Consider the following 22,930-nt stretch of genomic DNA (forward strand, 5'->3'; position numbering starts at 1 on the left):
TTATAACATTTGATGTTTTGACACTTCGATGTTATAATATAGACCAATCAGACCAACTGATAAGGGGGGAGGAATTGTAATTTTTGATAGAGGAGAATACTTACAAGATATGTTGAAAATGCTTAAAGAAAATGTTACTTATCAGAATATAACATGCAACCGAGTGAGTGATTTTACTGCACATGTAAAACATACTTTAGATGATTTATTGCAATCTAATGTTATAACTAAAGACATATATAGGTTTATGATAGTTGAACAACCTGTTATACCTATATTGAATACTTTATCTAAGATTCATAAGAATCTCCTCAAACCCCCCCTTTAGACCAGTAGTATCTGGCAGAGGCTGGGTTACTGGGTTCCTCTCCATATGGGTGGAGAAGAAACTTAAAACAATGTTATCTTATGCACCTGCAGTGATAAATAATACTTTCTGTTTCTTACGATCTTTGAGTGATTCTTATGAATCTATAACTGGTCATGAAATTTACATATTTGTGACTTTAGATGCAAATAATTTATTTACTATGATTCCGAATTCTTATGGAATCACAGCTGTTAAAGATTTTATTCTAACTCATGCAACATTTGATGAAAAGAAAGTTACACAGATGTCTGCTTTTCTTGAATTGATCTTGGGCAATAATTTCTTCATGTTTTATGATCAATATTATTGGCAGAGAGATGGTGTAGCCATGGGTACCACCTATGCCAACACCTATGCCAACTTGGTGTTGGCACACTGGGAGGCTATCCATGTTCTATCGAGTACTTGTCCATGGAAGGTAAGTTTGAAAATATACCATCATTTTGTGGATGACATATTTATTTTATGGAGTGATACAACTGAAGAATTGTTGTTTATTAGATACGTGGAAAACACAACAGATTACTTACGTTTTACTGCGAGTTATTCTGCTAAATCAATAGATTTTTTAGATGTGAAGATTTGCAAAGATTTGATTGGCAAACTGCAAACCAGAGTGCACAGGATAAGTTGTTGGATAAATAACATGTTACTATATGACAGTATACACCAAAGGCACATTTTTGATAATGTAATGAGTGAGCATGGGCTAAGAATTTCTAGACTGTGCACTGAAGACAGTATATATGAAAGTGAGCTAGATAACATGCAGTATATATTTGCTAGTCATGTATATCCGACACAAAAAGTTAAGAGAACAATAGCTAGGACAAAAATTGGAGAAGGAACAGATACAAGCCATGGTTTGAATGTAATATGAGCAATTCTGACAATGGGACTACTGTTAATGAACAGAACTAAGAAATAACCCATTTGTGAGAATAAATTTACACTATAATAGTGATAGTGATGTCATATCCCAGGTGATAAAAAAGATATGGAAGATTTTACATACTGATGATAAGCTGAAAGCACTAGCAGGTCCCCACCCCAGATTTGCTTATATTAACAGCCAAAATCTGAAGCATATTTTATGTAAGAACATACTTCCCAACAAGTATACAACACATATGAAGAAGTTAGGAACTTTTAAATGTAAGAAATGCAAGGCATGCCAATATATTAAAGAAAATGACACGTTTGTACACCCTGTGTCAGGTAGAGAGTATATATCTAGACTACATGCAGACTGCAGAACTAAAAATGTGGTGTATTTGGCTGAGTGCATATCATGCCAAGCATTCTATGTTGGGAAGACTAATAGAATGTTAAAACAGCGTATATTGCAACATATAAGTGACATCAGATTATGCTTGAGAAGTAATGCTCTATATCAACACAATGAAACAAATAAAGAGCATAGACTTCAGTTTATGGTTTTACACTTCAACAAGTGAGTATGGGGGGGGGGTGACATTGTAAATAATGTTACATTAGCTGAGTTAAGATGGATAGCTGAACTGCAAGCTAACCATACACCTGTGTTAAATGCTTGCATGCCTTTAAAACCCTTATTGAAGGGACGTAGGTTATGCTATTGATTCTAATTGGTTGGCATTTGTTTAAATATGGTTGATTTTAACTATTTTTAAGATCTGATGAAGAGCTAATGCTAGAAAGCACTTATATTTGCATTAAATAAAGTTTTAACTGGTCATGGTGGCTCCAGTGGGTTTTCTTTTTATCCTGTGAAGTATCATAGCTGCGTAAGATATATGCTAATAGCAGTATAATGAGATGGTAATTAACATCATCATTAAAATGAGAGGGTCATGTGTGCAAATAAGGCAAATCATGATGGTGGACTGATATAGAAATATATAGAGAATGTGATGTGATATGCCAATGCCGGTGTGAATGACCACAGTAAGAATCCTGCTGTATAACAGACCATGGATACAAGTACACCTTTTCACTAGCCTGGATCATTGTGATGCTTGTGCTTTGGCTGCTGAGGGTGTGCTTTTGCTGCTTTGATGTATCTGGTAGTGCCTTGCAGTACACCCATGGCACAAGTGGTATAATGTTCTCGGTGTGTGCACTGTTACATGTCATAATTATTAAAAAGCTGTTGCAGCCGGGAGGCAAACTCTATGAGGATATGATTAACATTTCCAAGAACAACAGGCAAAGGAGGTCGACACACAACAAGGGATGAATAAGCTAGATGGAGGCAAAAACAGTATGCAATTATTTATAGCTTTGACCCATTGCAAGGCAGATACACTACAGTAAGAGTGATGCATGCAAACCCAGTACATAACTGTGTTTTACCATTCATAGTCTGATTGCACATCAAATTTGTAATACCTAAGTAACATAGTACAAATGATAAGACACAGTTATTATCATTTGTACAAGTGGAGAAGAGAGCACAAGTGTGCAGTGTCTTCCGGAAGGAAATGTGGGAGTGCTGTAAAAAACAGAAAACTTAGGAATACAATGCATATGTGTATGTGTGTTTGTGTGTGTGTGTGTGTGTGTGTGTGTGTGTGTGTGTGTGTGTGTGTGTGTGTGTGTGTGTGTGTGTGTGTGTGTGTGTGTATGTGTATTTGTGTGTTTGTGTCTGAGATGATTATGTAGGGAATTATTTTAAAATACATTGAGAAATTGTCAATCTCACTGGTCATCTGTGAGTGTAAGGAACTTGAAACTGTAGTGCTGTACATGTGAGTGTGCTTGGACACATCCTCAGGACTAGTTACTGCATGGTGACCGGATATAACAGACTGATCCGGGACTTACATGGAAGATGTTCATGCTTTCCCATGGGAACTTCTACTACAAGAATTTTACTAGTAGTAATTTATCTCTGGTCAAATGGAGATATGTTGTATGACTATGAAGGATATTCATTGCCAGACATCCCACTGGCATGAACACCATGACCTTGATGATGCACTGTCTGACCACCACAGGACTCCATATCTGATGTCACTGTTAAAATGGTGGAGCTGCATGACAGAGAACTTTCCCTTCCATGTCCATGGTGGCTGTTTTCCATAGAGGCAGAGGAAGATCTACTCCAGGAACCCCACCTGGTATGTAGCATACGACCATGAAAGGACCTTCTTTGTGTCATTAGATACTTTACTCAGTCAAATATATTACATGTGGAACATGCACTCCTGTGGGACATCTCATACACCCTGCCATACCTATATCATTTCTGAAAAGGCTGAACTATTATCAGCCTGTTCTCTCACAATGGCACTACACATATGCTGGACTGTACTCATATATACATATTTTTTTTTCTGGGAAAGAGTTATAACCATCTCCGCTGCATGTCCCAGTACACATACCCACATGGGCACTCACCAACTCCGTTTTCCTTGTGGAAAATATTGATGGAAGGCCAACATGGGATGACATACTAAACTGACTGAGTGTGTGTGTGTGTGTGTGTGTGGACACCAACCTGTCGTTTATGTGTGGTGTATGTATTTTGAACAGTAATAAAAAAAAAAAAAAGTAACCAGAAGCTACAACCAGGATTCTTCTATAAAATAAAATATATTATTTATGTATGACCAAACCGATTAAACGCTTTTGTCCTTAACACAAACAGGACTTCACCAGAATCAAACCATATCACCAAATGACCTTTTTATTTAAAACCAGTTAATTAACTACTTATCCAATTAACCTAGAACAATGGGAAAAAGTCATGTATAATAAAATTCAAGCAAAGCCTGTCTCACACAAAATATAAACCATAAAACTTTTAAAACTTTTAACCCACTAAAAGTTATTCACCCTCATAATTAAAACAGACTGACTAGAAATATTTTCATTTAAACATGGGTAAGAGGTTGCTAGTAACTGTAACTGTCATTTTAATTCTTTGTTTTCTAGCAACACTTTGGCATCCCCATCTCTTGGATTATAGCCGACTGAGACAATAATAGCAAAAGAAAAAAGAGGAAGTTGTTTTAAACAATACCCTAAGATCAAAGGTGTTTTTTGTGAAAGTTAATTGTCTTATTAAATGGGTTGTATACATTGCTTTATGTGAAGGATGTTCAAGTTTTTACGTAGATAAAATAGAGAGAAATTTAAATAGACATATCTATATTATGACATTAAGAGCAAAACATAAAATAATGCCTTGTATAAACAATCAATAGTTTGCTCCTCATTTACTAAGTTTTCTTTTGTTATTATTGACTCAGTCAGTTATAATCCAAGGGGTGGGGATGCCAAAGTGTTGTTAGAAAAAAAAAAAAGAATTAAAATGGCAGTCACAGTTACAAGCAACCTCTTTCCCAGGTTTAAATGAATATACTTCTATTCAGTCTGTTTTAATTATGAGGGTGAATAACTTTATTGGGTTGAAAGTTTTAAAAGTTTTATGGTTTGTATTTTGTGTGAGATAGGCTTTGCTTGAATTTTATTATATACTGTGTAATGATGTTTTACATTGTTCTAGGTTAACTGGACAAGTAGTTAATTAATTTGTTTTTGTATAAAAAGGCCATTTGAGTGATATGGTTTGATTCTGATGAAGTCCTGTTTATGTTAAGGATGAAAGCGTTTCATCAGTTTGGTCATAAATAAATTATGTATTTTATTTTATAGAAGAATCCTGATTGTGGCTTCTGATTAGTAGTTATTTATTTATTTATTTATTTATTTATTTATTTACTTTTGGTCAATTGGTGGTAATCACTCACTTTTTTTTTAGTTATTTGTATTTTGAAAAGTATATATATATAGGCACAATGGTTGTGCCCATGGTATGGGAAGGGCTACTGTCTGCACAATCCCCCATGGTATGGGAGGGGTTACTGTCTGCACAATCCCCCATGGTATGGGAGGGGTTGCTGTTTGCACAATCCCGTATGGTATGGGAAGAGTTACTGTCTGTACAGTCCCTGTGTTCAGCACTGACACTGTACACCTTGATCATGTTAGATGTCCATTGCCATCACTGTAGGAGCCGGACATTTTTATTTATTTATTTAACATTTGTTGACTGGGAATGTCCGACTATGTTCCACAGAGCCTGTTTTCAGTGGAGGCCCGGGGAGAAATGCTCCAGATGCATGTCTTTGGAATGTGGGAGGAAACCGGAGTACCCAGAGGAAACCCACGCGAACACAGGAAGAACATGCAAACTCCACACAGAAGGCACCCCAGCTGAGAATCGAACCGGAGAACCTCTTGCTGTGAGGTGACAATGTTAACCGCTGCACCACTGTGCATCAGGTGGTAGAGCCAGATAGACTGTGAAGGGCCCAAAGCTTAAGTCCCAGTATACGTATAATCCATCACCTCTCCTTTACACCAAGTGCAGAATTAATAGACACAGTGAATACTGTTAATAATGGGTAATAAAACCTTACCCTGTGCAAGTGGCTTGAAGCTTGTATGCCTGGTGTTCCTATTGTAAATTAAGTCCTCATCAGTGTGATGTTGTGCTCACTAACAAAGAACTGATCAAAATTATTCATGGCTTAATAGTGGAAGAGAAATAGACACCTGAGGTGTCTCCAATGGATAATCTTGGGGCATATTCAGTGCAGCTCCAAAGTCTGTAATCAAGTGATGAGTCTAATCCATCATACAGAGATACTAGAAATGCCTCCATCTCTTTCAGTGGTGGCTTGGCCGATGTCTGGCCTTTCATTGCCCTCCTTTCTATGCAAGATGAACAGCACTGTTCTCAGCATCCTGGATAATGTTTGTGGCCCTATATCTGACCTACTCATAAGAGTAGTCCTGACTACTGATAAGTGCCTTTCAAACACAATTGTGATAGGGCAGGTCAGCAGTCTCTAGTCTGAGCGACCATCAGCCATGGCATACCTCTCAACCTCTTAGAGCAAAAAATCTGGGCAAAGCCTAAAATGATAGGGGGGAAAATAGGGACAGATTTTAACTATTGCTCTTACAAACTTAGAAAGTTGATAGAATAATAGTTGATGTGGAGTCTTAAATGTGTTTATCATTATTTTATTACTTCAATCCTCAGCTATTTGCCAGAAAAGTAGAGATTTTAGGAAGAACACACCAAAAATATGAAGTAAAAATCTGGACATTCTGCAATTCACCTGTTGAGAGATATGCATGGAGATGCATGGAGATATCTTCAGATATGCTTAATTCTCTGTATGGGAGAACTTGCCGTTTCCTTGCCACAAGAAAGAATACACAAACCGACAATGACAGCAAGCACTCCTTAGGCAGCTGAACTATCTCCAGTCTGGATCCCTCCTTTTACACTTAAGTAGAAAAGCTAGCATGTAAGCATATAAGTAATCTGTGCAGCCATCTTCACTAACAGATACATAAACTCCGCCAAAAATATCCCCGTCAAACAAGCATAAACACACAGTCCTAACCCACAGAGTAAACCACACTACCACTTGCAAACCCACTTGAATGTCACTTTAGAATGGGTTATGCTATCTGTTATTCCATCCCACATTGTCACAGTCACCCACTACTACAACAGATTGCAGACTCAAGCTTTAGTGGTATAATATCACTCTTTCAGTGACAACTTTATGTTATACACATATATACGTATGTGTGTAGCTGCATATCACAAGGCAGTGCTAGACAGACACCGTGCATTTCACAATAGCTTTGTTGTATATCTTCCATTATTCCTCACAATAGTTGTGTATGGATAAGAAAAATAAACTAGAAAACAATAAATGGAGGCCCCCATCATCACAGGCAATACAATATGGATTAATCACAATTGAACTCTTGAATTTGGTCATTTTGCATTGTGCAGCAACTGTGCAGTGATATTTTCTTGTTTTGTGGTTTTGTCTGTGAAGACGTGAACCTCAGTTTATTACTTCCACAAAGATGCATTAGTTATCAGCTACAGATACTGATATGTAAGGAAAATGTTGCACATAACTTCAACAAGTAGTACTTCTGCTTTTCTCAGTGTTAATTCACTTTCACAGATGAAGTTGCTTTCCCCATCAGAGTTCAGCAATTTGTCTGTATTGTGATGAGCCTCTTATATTGTGCTTTGGGCATGATGATTATGCAAATTAGAGCTCAACTTATGAATTTATGTGAATCACTCATTCTCCACATCATGCCATGAAGCAGAATCTCGTGTACAGGTGCACCTGCCTGAGCAACTCAGAGACTCAATGCATACATTTTGGCCTGTTCATGACAACAGGTAGGCACTTTATTGGTTTATTTTAACCTGAGCTCAAACAGCTTTATTTCACATCTTCCATTCCTTTATTGACTTGCCTGCAATGGCATTGTCTATGCTGAATCCTCCTACTGGCTGCACTACTAAACTGATTTATGTTGTGCATCAGTTTTTGGAGTGGGAAATAAGCATGTCTGCAGGAAGAAAGCCATGATAGCTATAGAGTGCTATGGTGCTGCTCACAGAATAGCAATATCTTCTTGTTCCTTCTTCATAAATGTCACTGGGACTGTTAGCCAGTGGGGTCTTATGAGGGTCCAAAGTATAAGCTGGAAGCCTGCCACTGTCACAGCAGGGTGGTTAGTGACACTACTGGCATTCTCTGAAGCAGTGAGCAGTGCAGGCACCAATCCCACTACAGTGAAGTGAGGAAGCACCATCTAGACTTTCCTTAATGATGGGAAGAATATGGCAGAGTAAAAGGTCCTGATATGTACTGTATATATAGTTTTTTCTTTCTTAGCCTATCCTGCCAGTCTGAGATGTACAGTATGTATGCAAGTCTCTATTTGTTCTGCAGACTAGGAGAATGGTCATCAGTATCAGAGAAGGTTGGCCCACCTAGATGAGAACACCTGCTTTCTACTGGACAATAAGAGATATAGTTATCCCTAGCTAAGTATAAGTATTGGAAGCCCTTCTTCCTAAAGCAGTAACAGACCTCTTAGCAGCTAATGGTTGGAGGATATGCTATTACCTTTTGGTTATTGTGCATAGCATGCCAGCTGTTTCTGCCAGTGGGACCATGGATGAACTCTGTTAGTATGTGTGATTGTTCATTGCTGGTTATTTGCTGCTAGTACTGATACCAAAGTGAGTCTCCAGGAACCACATTTTCCTTTCACGTTGAAAGCTGAAAAGAATCAGCATAATATAAACCCTGGTTGGGTTCTGTTCTGACCACAGATCCTTTAACTCTTCAGAGAGTACAGTTCAAAAGAAGGTGCGGAGATGACAATTCTATGTGTGTTGTTCTTTATATCAGAATTTACTGAGGTTTCAACCGCCTGTCTTAGCTGTAACTCCAGCAGATGTAATGAGTTTACAGCAGTCATCAAAATAAATAATGTAACATCCTCAGCAATTTTACATAGCCAGTAGAAATTCAACCTGGATCTCCCCTGAAAAAAGCCCACTGACCTAATAGAGCTTACACAATAAACAACAGATAGACACATACATATATGCATATCCCTAAGATGGATAGAGAGCACTAGCCCATCTACCTACTTAACTGAATAAACCACTTGATGATTCAGGAAGGCACCTTTGTTCTTCCCACAGTGATGGTATCAGAGAGGGTGAGAGAGAGAGAGAGAGACTATCCTAGAGATAGCTAAAGTGATTTTATCTGGACTCATCCTTTCTACTCTGTTTCTTCTTTGCCCTGCCGCCTTCTGGGTCACAGGTGGGATACTAGATTTGTCTTCCTGGATTACCACTATTTTAAGATGGATAGGAAAAGTTCTGGACTGCACAAAGACATGCCTACATATTCACATGAAAAGACATTATTGTATATAATCCTACTTACAGCAACAACTTCACCAGATAATCACAGGCATTGTTTTCTCATGAAACTCGTGCCATTGCAATTGATATGACATCTTATCATATTTATAAAGCACAGTATTTCATTGTATGATTTTATTTCTGTCTCATACTCTCTTTGTCATTTTTATTTCTGTTAAATAAATTTTGTGGGTTATTTTGCTTCTTTTAATTTATTTTCCTTTTCGTACAGCATCATGCACAGCAGGGCCAGTGGCTACAATGCAGATCAACAGATTCTACTGTCCAACACCACCAAGAACATCTGCAGCTCAGCTTGTCAGGGCTACCTCCCATGATCCACCATCAGCAGTGACTGATACGTCTTCTAGACCTGCCTCTGATAGAGTTTTTCCATCTGGGACCACTACTGTTCCCACCAGTGGCTCTGTCAAGGCTAGTGATGAATACTTCAACCACATGCAGCTGACAGAGTTGCAGGGGTAACTGGTGGATCAGCATATTGATGCTCACATCATTTATCTGAGAAGACTCCTATTGCAGTTGGTAGAATCACATCACTGCCCACCAATGGCCACTTCATCAGAGCCAGGACCAAGTGGTAAGGGTATGGAAGGTGTTGTCTAAATTCGTATTGCGTATGACATGGGCAGAGCAGTTCTGGTTGTCATACCATCCAATCCCCCATCTTGATGTTCCTCCTTCATTTTGTGTCATTAGCCTTGTTTGCTTTTTTTTTCAGTCCTCCCCACCAGCACTGCATTCCCCTTACTTGTCTGATTTCTCCTCTCCCAATGTGCTCCACCTCCCTCAGTGGGTCACCATCTCCTTTGTCAGTCTTGTTGGTGTTTGGTGTTTGTGCTTGCATCCCTGCTACCTACCCAAACCTCACACCATTCCTGCAATGTTCCTTACCTCATTCTTCACCTTACCTTACCTTATTGTTATATAGAAAATGGGCATCTGTTTTCAAAAAATAATATTAAAAAAAATATATCTTTCCTGTCCCCCATCCTATTTATTCCTTAGAAGTTTCCCTTATTTGCTTTCCTCTGCTTGCCGTTCTTTTTTTATCATACTATACTCCAGTGTATAGCCTTTAATCTATTTAAAAATAGATTAAACAAGTACCCTAACCCCTTTAAGACACATAACTTCCTATCCCATCTTGCCACCTCTGTGCAAGAACAAGCTGAAATGCATCAATGGTATGCTAGTATATGCTTCATGTTCCCGAGCTTTCATTGTCACATTACTTAGCCTCCAGGGGTAGCTATATCCTGTAACCCCAGGCTGCATTCTGGCCTAGACTGTGTTTCATGTTCAGCAACATTTTTCATACAGCTTTTTTATTATGTCAGCCTTTAATGAGCTTAGAGCCATGTTGCATCTGAAAGGTAAACAATGGCTGACTTGTTGAGATCATAGGCACCATATTTTAAAATCTTGTAGTACAAATACTGTAGCTAAGTGGATTTTCTCTAAATGAAAAGGTGTTAAGTAGTAAAATAGCACATATTTATGACTAGAGTTTTATCATTTTTCATTGTCATAAGGTCCACTTTGCATTTTGTTGATGACAGAAAGATATCAAACGGTGTTTATAGAAAACAGAAATGCCACAGCCGTATGGTTTTAGGCTTTTTTTACTATATTTATAGCATTTTTTTTATCTTTTCAGTTTCTGTTTTCAAACTGAGTAAAATAGTCAGACTGTTGTTTACTGTTGAAAACAGAAAATAACAATGAATTGATATGGATGTTAGCATCAGCTTATGTGAACTGATAGCACTTCTGGAATGAGCCACTAATTCACTTTTACTTTTTGTGAAGTCTTACTTCCTGTAAAACTTAGCTGTGTACTTTGCATACGTTGCCAGACCAAGCTGCTAGCATTCTATCTAACGAATGATTATTTCATTTAAATCCCAGTTAGATATCTTTGCATGCTCAGGCCTAGGGGTAGGAAACAAGCTGTTCTAATCATCTCTTTAGCAATGAGTACATAGAGTGAGTCATACCAAATAACTATGCAAAAGGAAGTCTATTTTCCACATTTCTTTATTGGCCTGAAATTGTCCATTAATAGATTTAAAAGTAAAAGTAAAACAAAACGTCATGGACATTCAGAATTGCCATTTAGCTGAAACACTTGAGATCCTTAAAGGGTGATTTGCATATATCCCATGTTGCTTCTGATACAAGAGTTTTAAGGTATCACACAGTGGAAAGTCTAGCTTTGGTATTTTTTTCTTTTTGTGTTTTTAACCAGTTGGTTTTCCTGTGTAACCTTTTTACTCATTGCTTTAGTTACATTTCTGTATACTGAAAAATCCACTGGCATTATACTGAACTATTAGTTATTCTCAATCCAGCTGTTTTTGTTTATTTTCCTCCAGCTTTGTTTTAACCACCTTTTGCCTCTTGTGGCGCTGCCTTACTCAAGTTTAGAAAAAATAAGCTTGTTTCTGATTCTAAAACTTAACAACCAGAATTATATCCCTCAACGATGGCCCATAGTGTGCTAAACATTTTGCTGTCTGTTTTTCTTTTAAATCTCAATGTATTCATCAAATTAAGATGACCTGTAGTAACAAGTCTCACTTATGTAATAATGAGCACAGCTGTTTCTGGGTTCTAGTTTTATTTTTTGCACTATAACAGTCATAGTACACATATACTGTAATTTTTGAGAGAGTTTTATAGTCAACAGTCTTTGTAACTGGTGTACACACATTGCAACTGGATTCAAGAAGGTACTGTAATGCATACATCAATGTATGTATGTCATGGTCCATTTTCCCAGTTCAGCATCTGCCCTAACACTGTGCGGCAAAGTGCTGCTCTGGGCACTAGCACAAAGACATACAATACTGTGCCAGATTGGCACAGAGGCCATGGAGGATTCTAATATGGCATCATGGAAGAGAGGCATATTTTAAATAGCAATGCTCTATCTCTTCAAACTTTCTCCAGGAAGGCATCTACACTGATGAGCGATTCAAGAAATTTCTTGGTTCTGTAAATCATCATCACCTTCCCCACCATGTCACAGTACTGAACACAGCCAACTGCCTGCCTTGACCATGGTATGGGGATTGCTGATGAAGGGGCTACTAGACCCTATGTAATACTCTTAAATGCAAGTGTTGCAATGGCACTGACAGCATTATGATGATTGGGAGCTGGAAAGAACCACCGAGTTCCACTGATAAGTCAGATATTAAAGTGCTGTAGAATCACCAGCATCACCATGGGGACTGGGGCTGAGAAGAATAACTAAACACCAGGGATAAATTAAGGATTAAAATGCCTTAATGGCACTGACAGCACAATGAGGATAAGGGGATGGGGGCATCCAGTACACACCAGGGATTACTCTTAAATTTAAGTGCTGTACTGCACTAAAATAGTGAGGGATTAGGGGGTGGATGAATACACCAGACAGCCAGGGAACACTAGATATGTGCAGTAATGGCATTTCAACTTTGAATCACAAATTGTAGCATTGTGGGAGAAGGGACTTTTCAGCTAGAGCTGAACAACTCATGCTATGCCCTTTAATTAATCCTTGAGCTAGAAATACATAGCAAAGGACAGACCCAAAATTTAAGACAACTGCTTAAAATGACTGGGAAATACTTTGCAACTGTACACCAGAATAAGCAGTGACTGAGCAATGCACATATAAATGAGCTACACAAGATTAATAGGACAACTTATTAAATTCATTGACAGCTATACAGTGTACTGAACCAATCTATAGAAAGTAATATTTCACAGTTTTAGAGTTGCAACAACATTAGAAAACCAGCATCCTAATCTCTCCAAACAGGCAGTACAATACACAAATGATACATAAAAGGCACTGATAACAGTTATATATTTAATGTGTGTGTGTGTGTGTGTGTGTGTGTGTGTGTGTGTGTGTGTGTGTGTGTGTGTGTGTGTGTGTGTGTGTGTGTGTGTGTGTGTGTTTGTGTGTGTGCATGTGTGTGTGCACGCACGCGCGCGCATCCCTACATATCTGTATATGCACATATTGCTAAATATTAGATACATAGACACAGATAGATAGATAGATAGACAGATAGATAGACAGATAGATGGATAGATAGTTACATAAATGTATAAATATAGATAAATTGATATTTGAAAAGGTGCAGTGTGTCTATAAAAATAAATTCTGCATGGGAAAATGTCACAGAATAAGAAAATGATGCAGTAATTGCCAATTAATGCTGTGTTAAAGGAGATTGACTTCAAACAGCAATCCATTAAATGAGTTCTTCTGTTGGAGGTTTAGAAATGGTGTGGCTTTACCTGATGAGCCTTGGCACATTGTGTTTGATAGTGCATTCTTGGCTTATTGTGTAGTGCATCTGTTGGAAGTACCTGCAGTACAGAGCTATGAATATAGACCAGGTTGAGTCCTAACACCCAGGACATTCTAAAGGCGGCAGATTTGTTGGAAGTGCTGTACAAGGCTTCTTGTGTATGACAGAGGGAACTCTCAGGTTCTATTCTACTTATCTGAACAAAAATCTAAGTAAGCTGCCATTTTGATCTCCCAAATGGAACCAGAGAAGACTGAAGTAGAAGAAATTAATTTAAGAAATGTACTAAAAGTGACACAGATTCTCGGCATGGCTTGTTAGTGCCTTCTGTGTGGAGTCTGCATGTCCTCCCTGCGGTTGGGTAGCGTTCGAAAGACTTGCGTGTGTAAATTGGTGTGCCTTCATTGAAGGTTGGGCATCAAGCTGGCACCTCGGCGTTTTGTAAAAATCTACTGCCAATCATTAGTGGACTGGAGTTCCGCTGTGGTGACCCCTTACCAGGAAAAAGCCGAAAAGACAAAAAAACTAAAAGTGACACAGATAAGAAATTCCAAATTGTAAACCCTTTTCTGTTGTAATGACAGACTATGGAACAGATATCTATAAGTAAGAAAAGAGAAGCTCAAATACATTTTGTTCTGAACCTGATACCCTCTGTAGAGAGAGGGCAACACAAAGTCAAAAAAAAGAAAGCCAGAGGGGAAGTCAATCCAGTGCAATTCAGGGAGAGTGCAAACTAAAAGAAAACTCAAGAGGCTTGTACAGAGAGCTGAAAAAAGAAAGCAGAAGGTGATTTTTATCTGGAGCAGGCATTATTAGGGGAAGACTTGAAAGCGGTTGTAGTACCATTGTTTCTACTGGAGGAAGTTATACCTAACAGCTCAAGAATAGTTGGTGATGAAAGTAGCTCTGAGTTAGTGGTCTTATAAATTAGCCACATACAATTTGTAAAAAAGTACAATGGGAAGAGAGAGTAAGGGAAAATATAGCCAATGTTTTTTGGGTGGTGGGGTGACAGGATATTCACAGTACTTCTTACACATATTTTGAGATAAAATAAGAACTTTTGTAAAGAACAAGTAAAGAAAGTGAGGAAATTGTGCATCATTGTTACTGTTAGCTAGACCATAGTCATGTTTTAGGAGGTCACCTGGGAATGGAGAAAACAGGCAGAAGTACTAGCCAGGTTTTACTGTCCAGACACAATGAAAGAGACACATTTGTGCTTCCTGTCCAAAATGCCAGTAGACTGCACCCCTTCCTAGATTTAAAAGTCTGTTCATCTCTATGCCTACTATAGAGGTGTCATTTCAATGTACTGCTCTAAGGATTTTTGGGCCCATAGTAAAATCAAAACGCAAGTATCAGTACATGCTTGTAATAAAAGAATATACTGCAATTTCATCAGAAACAAGGTTATTATACATAACTAATGCTAAGGCTATTACCAAAATATGGAAAAGTGTTTCTGCAGAGTGGCCATCCCTAAAGAGATACTTATATTTAGTCTCATGTTGCTAAAAATACTGTCTCAGTTATGATAATGCTTGAAACTCAGACAGGTGAAGGCATCATTCTACCATCAGTGGACTCATGCATTAGCAGATACACTCAGTATAACAATGAAAACCATGATAAGGATACTTATTGATATTGAAAAAAAAAGAAATGGAGACCAGGCTTTATTCGATTTCCCGACTACAATAAAATTGGTGTTGGATGCAGCAGATGTGTTTACCACATTTGAACTTCTACACAGCAAGTATCCCAGAAGACTGCCTGTTATTGTTAAGAAAAGAAAGCTTGGGAAGAAGAGATGTCACCATTTAAAAGTGTCACAGAATATTACATTAGTATAGAATTTAAATCAGTACTAATTACGCACATACTACATAAGAACACAAAGAAAGCCTAGGAGAAACAACAATAACTTCACAATGGGAATGCACAACTGAGAAAATATTACCCAGGAGATAAGCATTAGTGCCCTCCATAGAGAAAACAGTGTCAAATGACCTTAGAAAGAAAATGGCCATGGCAAGAAAAATGAAATTAAGTATTAATTTGCATTTGTGTTGCTTGTTTTCATTGCATATTCAAAGATTTCTGTGCTATTGTTTTTTCTGCAGTAGCTTAGAGTTTTAAGTTGCATTTTTCCACTGCTATAAAGCTACAGTTCTGCATTTGTAGTACTATAAATACATTGCATCTTCAGTTTTCAGTGCTTTAGGCATCTATTTTTGTGGTTCCCTGACATCTGTGCTCCAAACCAGTCATTTCACATTAAAAGGGTTAAAGTGCACATTTTTGTGGAAGTAGAGGGCTGATTTCACCTACCTGAGCTGGGAACTGCTGGTGGAAAGTTTATTGTGGTGCTTACCTGATTGGCCTGTGGGCACACCTAGTCTTAAACCTATTTTTTCTGCTTGTTTAAGTCTCATGTTTGTGAAAGTCTTGGCTCAGTTATCTAGAGCTGCTCATCCTTTGGCGACAATGCCAGAGAGTTTGAGAGATTTTGCTTGTATCCAAAGCCATCCTTGGCAAGAAAAATGAAATTAAGTATTATTTTGCACTTGTATTGCTTGTTTTTACTGCATACTCAAAGATTTATTTGCTATTAGATGTTTTTCCTGCACTTGTTAAGAGTTTTAACTTGCATTTTTCTACTGCTGTATGAGCTGCTGTTCTGCATTTGTAGTCGTCTAAATACATCGTGTCTACTGTTATAGCACTTTTAGCCATCTACTTTTGTAGTTCCTTGACACACAGGTTCCAGACCATACATTTTACATTAAGAAGATCAAAGTCTGTACTCTTGTGGCAGGAGAGGGCTGATTTCACCTAGCTGTGCTTAAAATTGCTGGTGGAATGCTTAATGTGTGCTTACCTGACTGGCCTTTGGATATGCACAGTTTAAAACCTGTTTTTTTCTCATGGTACATAAACCTCACACTTGTGCGTGCCTTGCCTCAGTTAACCAGAGCTACTCATAGTTGGGCAAAGATGTCAGAGAGTTTGGGAGATTTTGCTTGCATCTGAAGCCATCATTGGCATGAAAAATTAAATTATTATTTTGAACATGTATTGCTCATTTGCATTGTATACTCAAGCATTTCTGTGCTATTTATTGTTTTTCTTCCACTTGCTTATAATTTTATGTTGCATTTTTACACTGCTGTAAGGGCTGCTGCTCTGCATCTCCAGTATTCTAAATACACTGTATCTAATGTTTTCAGCACTTATACGATCAAGGAGCAACTAGTCTGCATGCTGAGTAACACTGATGCATTTAGTTAACTCTAGATTATATTATTACAGTGCTTAGGACTACTGCTGCTCAAAGATCAACCAGTTTGGGCTGGACAACAACACCAAATAGGTTAGCTGTAGATTACAGTAGGACCTCACCCATCCAGTTGCAAACATCTTCCATTCTTTTCCCCAGTAAAACATATATTAAGCACCTGCAACCATGGATAGGCACTTTTGCTGTTATTTCTGCATGGGCAGTGTAGCAATTACCTTATGTACACTGACAGCCACATAATTCTGAAACAGATGAGTGTGGTATGTGAGAGATACAGTTACGCAATGTCACTTGTGGCAATACTGTCACATAAAGGCATAAAACAATTCAAATAGTTTGTCAGTGACACACACACACACACACACACACACACACACACACACACACACACACACACACACACACACACACACACACACAACACTCACTGTACTTGCAAAGGACCAGACACATAGACCCGCATATGCAGAGGTGCTCACATGTAACTTACCCAAACCTCAAAGGCCTTGCAAGTGCAGTCCTCAGAAACTATGTATGCACACAAACATTACAATTCCCACCACAGCTCATTGTGTCTCAAATACCAAGCCCATAAGGCATAAAACCACACAACCCAATATTTTGTTCATAGGAGACTCCATTGTAAGATACACTGATGTCCCTCTCATCAGACTGGATAAGGAGAAGGTTAAAATTAGTTGCCTATCAGGGGCCAGGATTTGCCAAATCACACAAGCACTCAGGCCACTATATCCTAACTACCAGTATGACTCAGTCATAGTCTATGTGGTTATAAAAGAGCTGAGATGTGCTTGCCTGGACTATATGAAGAGAGACATGACTGAGCTCTCAGAATATGTGTCACAGGGATGTATGAGCCTAGCACTGAGCAGCATTCTATCATCTCCAAGGATGTTCATTGGTTCATAAGTCTATACTAGTCTAGTGACCACTAGGGCACTTATAAGCCTAGACATGCAACCTAAATATTATTCACAAATTTGATTTATATAGGTGGTAATTTACCGATTGCCTCTGTTCATCAGGGACATTGGAGCCAAACCAGGGTTGAATTTTCTATTACCCATCCCTTCATCCAAGCTGCACTTAAAAAGAGATAAGGATGAACTCTGCTTCACATATATGGGGAACCTGTTCCAGAGAATGAAAATTCTCAGAGAAACATATCTGCCTCTCCAACATGTCCTATTTATGTTGTAAGCAAAATTTAGGTCTTTTAATCTAGAAGTTCTGATATTGTTTGTTTTTTTTTTTTTTGATGTGCAAAAAGCCAATCAAAACAGGATCCAGGGATGCCCTGTATGCCAGGAAAAGATTACCACAGACGTTTGTATGATACCAAGTAAAGACACAGGGCTTTGAGACAATTAGCATAGGAAATTCTGTTTACTGTTTGTATTCTGTTCGAAAGAAACCTTTGTGGATGTTCCACTTGCTGCATGTGTCTGGTCAGGTACATACCGAAGGGGCATTATACTCCATGATAGGTCTGATGAGGACTGCATACAATAGTATAATGACCTTTCTGGACCTAGATGCTATGCCCTTGCTTGTAAATTGAGCAACATAGAAAAATTGTCTTACTGTCTTGGACAAATGCCAGTCAAAGGCTAAAATTTCCCAGATCCCTGATTAATGAATCAATTTTTAAGGGTGTTTTATTGATGACGTAGTTACCCAGGGTTACAGACTTCCCAAAAGTTACTATAATGCATTTCTTATTAATGAGTTTTAAGCTATGGTTTTGGCACAAAGCATTTTGTATGTATTAGTATTTCCTGAAGGGTGTTCTTATCTTGGGGGGGGGTTAATGACAGCTTCCAGTTTGCAATCATCTACAAACTTGGTTAGCTCAAGGCCTTTTACATTGGCTTTGACATCTGATAAGTAGATGCCAAAGAGGAGTGGGCCTACCACACAGCCTTGGGCGACTCCACTCGAGACCAGCTTCTTTGTGGAGATGGCTTCACCAATTTTTCACCTCCTAGGTCATATCAGTGAGCCAGCTAGCTATCCAGCATGTTATAGTTTATACCTAGTTCCATAAGTTTGTTGACAATGCTAGAATGGGATACTGTATCAAATGCTTTAGCTAGATCTAGGTAGGTATTATGCACTGTTTTCCCCTCATCCATTGCCTCAGTGACCTTTTCGAAGAAGTCCACTAGATTCACTAAGCATGACCTTCCTTTGACAAAGCCAAACTGTGATGGATCCAGTGTCTGAAAGTCTCATGTCTTTGTTGATAATTCTTTCCATGGCTTTACAGATAAGACTAGTTAGACTAATAGGGCTGTACTTTCTAGGATCTGTTGATGGCCCTCCATTATGAAGGGGGTGACTGTTGCAGTCTTCTATTAACATGGCACAATGCCTGTTTTAGGACTATTGTTAAATAATTACTCCAGGTGTCCTGATAGGTCATATTTTAACTATTCAGGAGACATCCTGAGATCTTATTTGGACCAAGTGAGGCTGTGTTCTTGGCTTTAATGAGTGCAACCAGTACATGTTCCATAGTTATAGCTGGAAGGGTTATGTTTGAGGGCATTTTTGAGAGTGGATGGTTGTGGGTGAAGGGGGGGAGGGTAAAGTTGCAACTGAATTTGTCTACTAACAGGTTTGCTATATTGCCAGGCTCAGTGAATGTAGCACCATTAACCACCAGTTCAGCTCGTTACTTTGTGCTGTCCATGAGGATTCTGACATAACTGTAAAAGGCAACATGGTTATCTTTCATGTGGGAGGTAATCTTAGCCTCAAATATGTTTTTGCTTGACCTAATTAGCCCTCTTAGTTGCCTATTTACTTCAATGAGAGAGTTTTTGTTTTTATGCAAATAACCCTTCCTGATTTTTGCCATGATCTTTTTCCTTTTGTTGCATATCATGCTTAATTTTGGAGGCCACCAGGGTGGTTTGTTTCTGTGGATAGTCCTGGGCTTACTTCTTGTAGGTACAGCAGTCTCTATGCAGCCATTGACTTGATTGTACAGAGTTTCTGTGAGCAATTCAGCATAGGTTGCTGTGTTCTCTGAATTTGGAGGGGCATTTTATGTTGACAATACATCACTTCAGGAAATTTGCCTAGGAATTGTTCCAAACTGTTACCAGTTTTAATAAGATTATGGAGTTGATTTTGATTTTGAAGGAGATAGCTTTATGGACGTACCTTACCAGGGAGGATGAGACATTCTTTGGGGGGTGCATCATTCTCCCATATTTGCAAGCATGAGATCCTGTATAATGGAGCCTCTAGTGGGTGTGTTCACTATTTGTTCTAGGATCTCTGTATAGGATTCCAAGTCTATAATGAGGTAATTAAAGTCTCCCAAGAGTAGGGTGTTAGGTTGAATGGTAAGTGTCTCCAGTAGGTCCAACCATGCATTGTGAGCTTTTTGGGACATGAAAGGTGACGTATGGCTGACTAGAATATGATATGTGATCTTATCTATGGTGATCTGCATGTTTAGGTACTCCAGCACATCATCCTGTTTGACCACCCTAGAGGTATGCTTGTTATTTATGTATATTGAGGCACTTCCTCCTTTAGCCCTTGTCTGTGCAGCTACTGGTCTAAAAGTGAGGAAGGCACTGAAACCTTACACTGCCAGGATACATTCTGCTGCTTTAAACCATGTCTCGGTAACTGCACAGATTTCTATATTCTTGAGTGTGAGGATGGCTTGAAGGAAGTATAGTTTTTTTTTTTTTTGCTTTAGGTTCCTGTCTTTGAGCAGTAACACCTTGAGTTTCAGTTTAGTTGATTTTGCTATGTTGGTAGTATTGTCAATTTGGCATTGTTTAAAAAATTTTAGCCAGTACTCAAAAGCCTAGAAGGGAGAGGTGCAGACTACCCTTGACACAGCAACATGGTCTGTTAACCATGTTGTCCTAAGATGAAAAATATTGGATCCACTTAGAATGACATTAGAAGGACATCCAGTTGTTGAAATCAGTCATTTCTTGTTCATATTGTGGCATCATGCTTGGTGATGATAACATGCTGCTCAGTGCTAGGGTCATACCAGCCTGAGACACATTGTCTGAAAGCTCCATAATATAAAACAGTGTAAGAAACTTCTCTGTGTGGAATATTTTCAGTCTATATATTTCTAGTTAATCACTGTATATAATCAGATCAGACAATAGTAGTAGATGTAGCGAACGTAAACTCGTCAAGTCAAAAAGTAATAATAGAAAATATATAATTCTACAGCATTACTAAGTATTCGAAAGTAATTCAAGCAAGGCAGGCAGTCTGTTTCCAGTCGAAAATCCTTTATTAAGTACACAGACAAGCGATCCAAGTAAAACAAAAATAGAAATAGAAATAAAAATAGAAAAATAGAGTAATGTTGTTTTACTTGGATCGCTTGTCTGTGTACTTAATAAAGGATTTTCAACTGGAAACAGACTGCCTGCCTTGCTTGGATTACTTTCGAATACTTAGTAATGCTGTAGAATTATATATTTTCTATTATTACTTTTTGACTTGACGAGTTTACGCTACTTCTACTACTATTGTCTGATCTGATTATATACAGTGATTAACTAGAAATATATGGACTGAAAATCTTCCACACAGAGAAGTTTCTTACACTGTTTTATTTTTAGACCCACTACACTTTAGTGGGTTGTTTTAAGACTTCGGGGATACAATGGAGATTACTTGTTTTTTAAAGCTCCATAATATCTCTCTTCATATAGTCCAAGGTAGCACATCTCACATCATTTACACCTACATGGACTATGACAGAATCATACTGGTACCTGTGGCATAATGATTTGAGTGTGTGCATGATTTGGTGGTTTCTAGTACCAGATAAGCAATTAACAGTTATTTTCTCCTTGTTCACCCTGGTTAGAGGGGCATCAGTATATCCTACAATGGAGTCCCCTATGATAAGAGGCCTGGGAAATATGTTTGCTTGCATTAAAGGCTTAGTGTTTGGGGCTCCACTGAGAGTGACAGTATGTATGGAGGCAGGTGCTGTTTTTTCTGAGTGCCTTCAGGCTTACTGAGGCATACCTTTAACAATGGGTGCTAGGCAATCTTTGTTGTTTAAGAAGATTGCTTTTAAGTGCATCAGCATACATTAGTCTACATGTGTGTGTTGTGTACCCCGTGAGGTAGGTGTTGAGTGAGGTGGTTCAACAACCTGATGTGCACTTGTAGCCTACAGTGTCATTTTGTAAATATAGCTCTTATACACTATGTCTTCTTAATTTAGGATTAAGTGGTTGTTACTAAACATTGTTTCCTGCTTTTCCTATAACTAGTCTAGTCCAGATACAGACTTGCTGTATCCAGGACTATTTGTAAGTATCTGAGCCCCCCGTCCCCAAGCCTTTTTGTGTTGGAGGGAAGCCTTCTAGCTTAGCAGGTGGAGCGGTAAGCACTAGGTAGCCTATCTACCACAAGAGGAGTGGTTTCTGGCCCAGAAATTGTAGTTTATTGGCCATGTGGGCAGTTTTTCCATCCCTTTCAACTTTCTGGTTTAAAAGCCTGCATGTGCGCTTGTTTCCCACCTTTCCTGTAACTAGTCTAGTCCAAATACAAACTTGCTGTATCCAGGACTGTATGTAAGCTTTTGAGCTCCCTAAGCCTTTCTGTGTTGGAGGGAAGCCTTCTAGCTTATCAGTGGCAGTGGTAAGCACTAAGTTGCCTATCTACCATAAAAGGAGTGGGTTCTGGCCCATAAATTGTAGTTTATTGGCCGTTTGGGCAGTTTTTCCATCCCTTTCAACTTTCTGGTTTAAAAGCCTGCATTTGCATGGGTCTGTGGTGTTTAAGCTCCACAAATCCAGTTTTGGCATCCTGCAGACTGCGAGAGCATCAGGAAGGAGAAAGAGACACCCTTAAGTGCCTCTATTTTGACTGTTTCCTAATTTACTGCTTTCTGCACTTATTTTTAGTCATTTTTTACATTTAATTGCATTTATTTAAACTGTATTTGCCTTAATATTGCTACACACTCAAGTGTGCTAGCTTGCCCTGCATTTGAATTGTTTTTACTGCTGTTTTAGCTGCTTTTCTGTTTTAAAAAAAAGTTCTAAGCTTGTTTCCCACCTTTCTTGTAACTAGTCTAGTCCAGATACAGATTTGCTATATCCAGGACTGTTTGT

This window comes from Protopterus annectens, chromosome 1.part0 (assembly GCF_019279795.1).
Source record: "Protopterus annectens isolate FY-2018-M chromosome 1.part0, PAN1.0, whole genome shotgun sequence".
Lineage (NCBI taxonomy): Eukaryota > Metazoa > Chordata > Ceratodontiformes > Protopteridae > Protopterus > Protopterus annectens.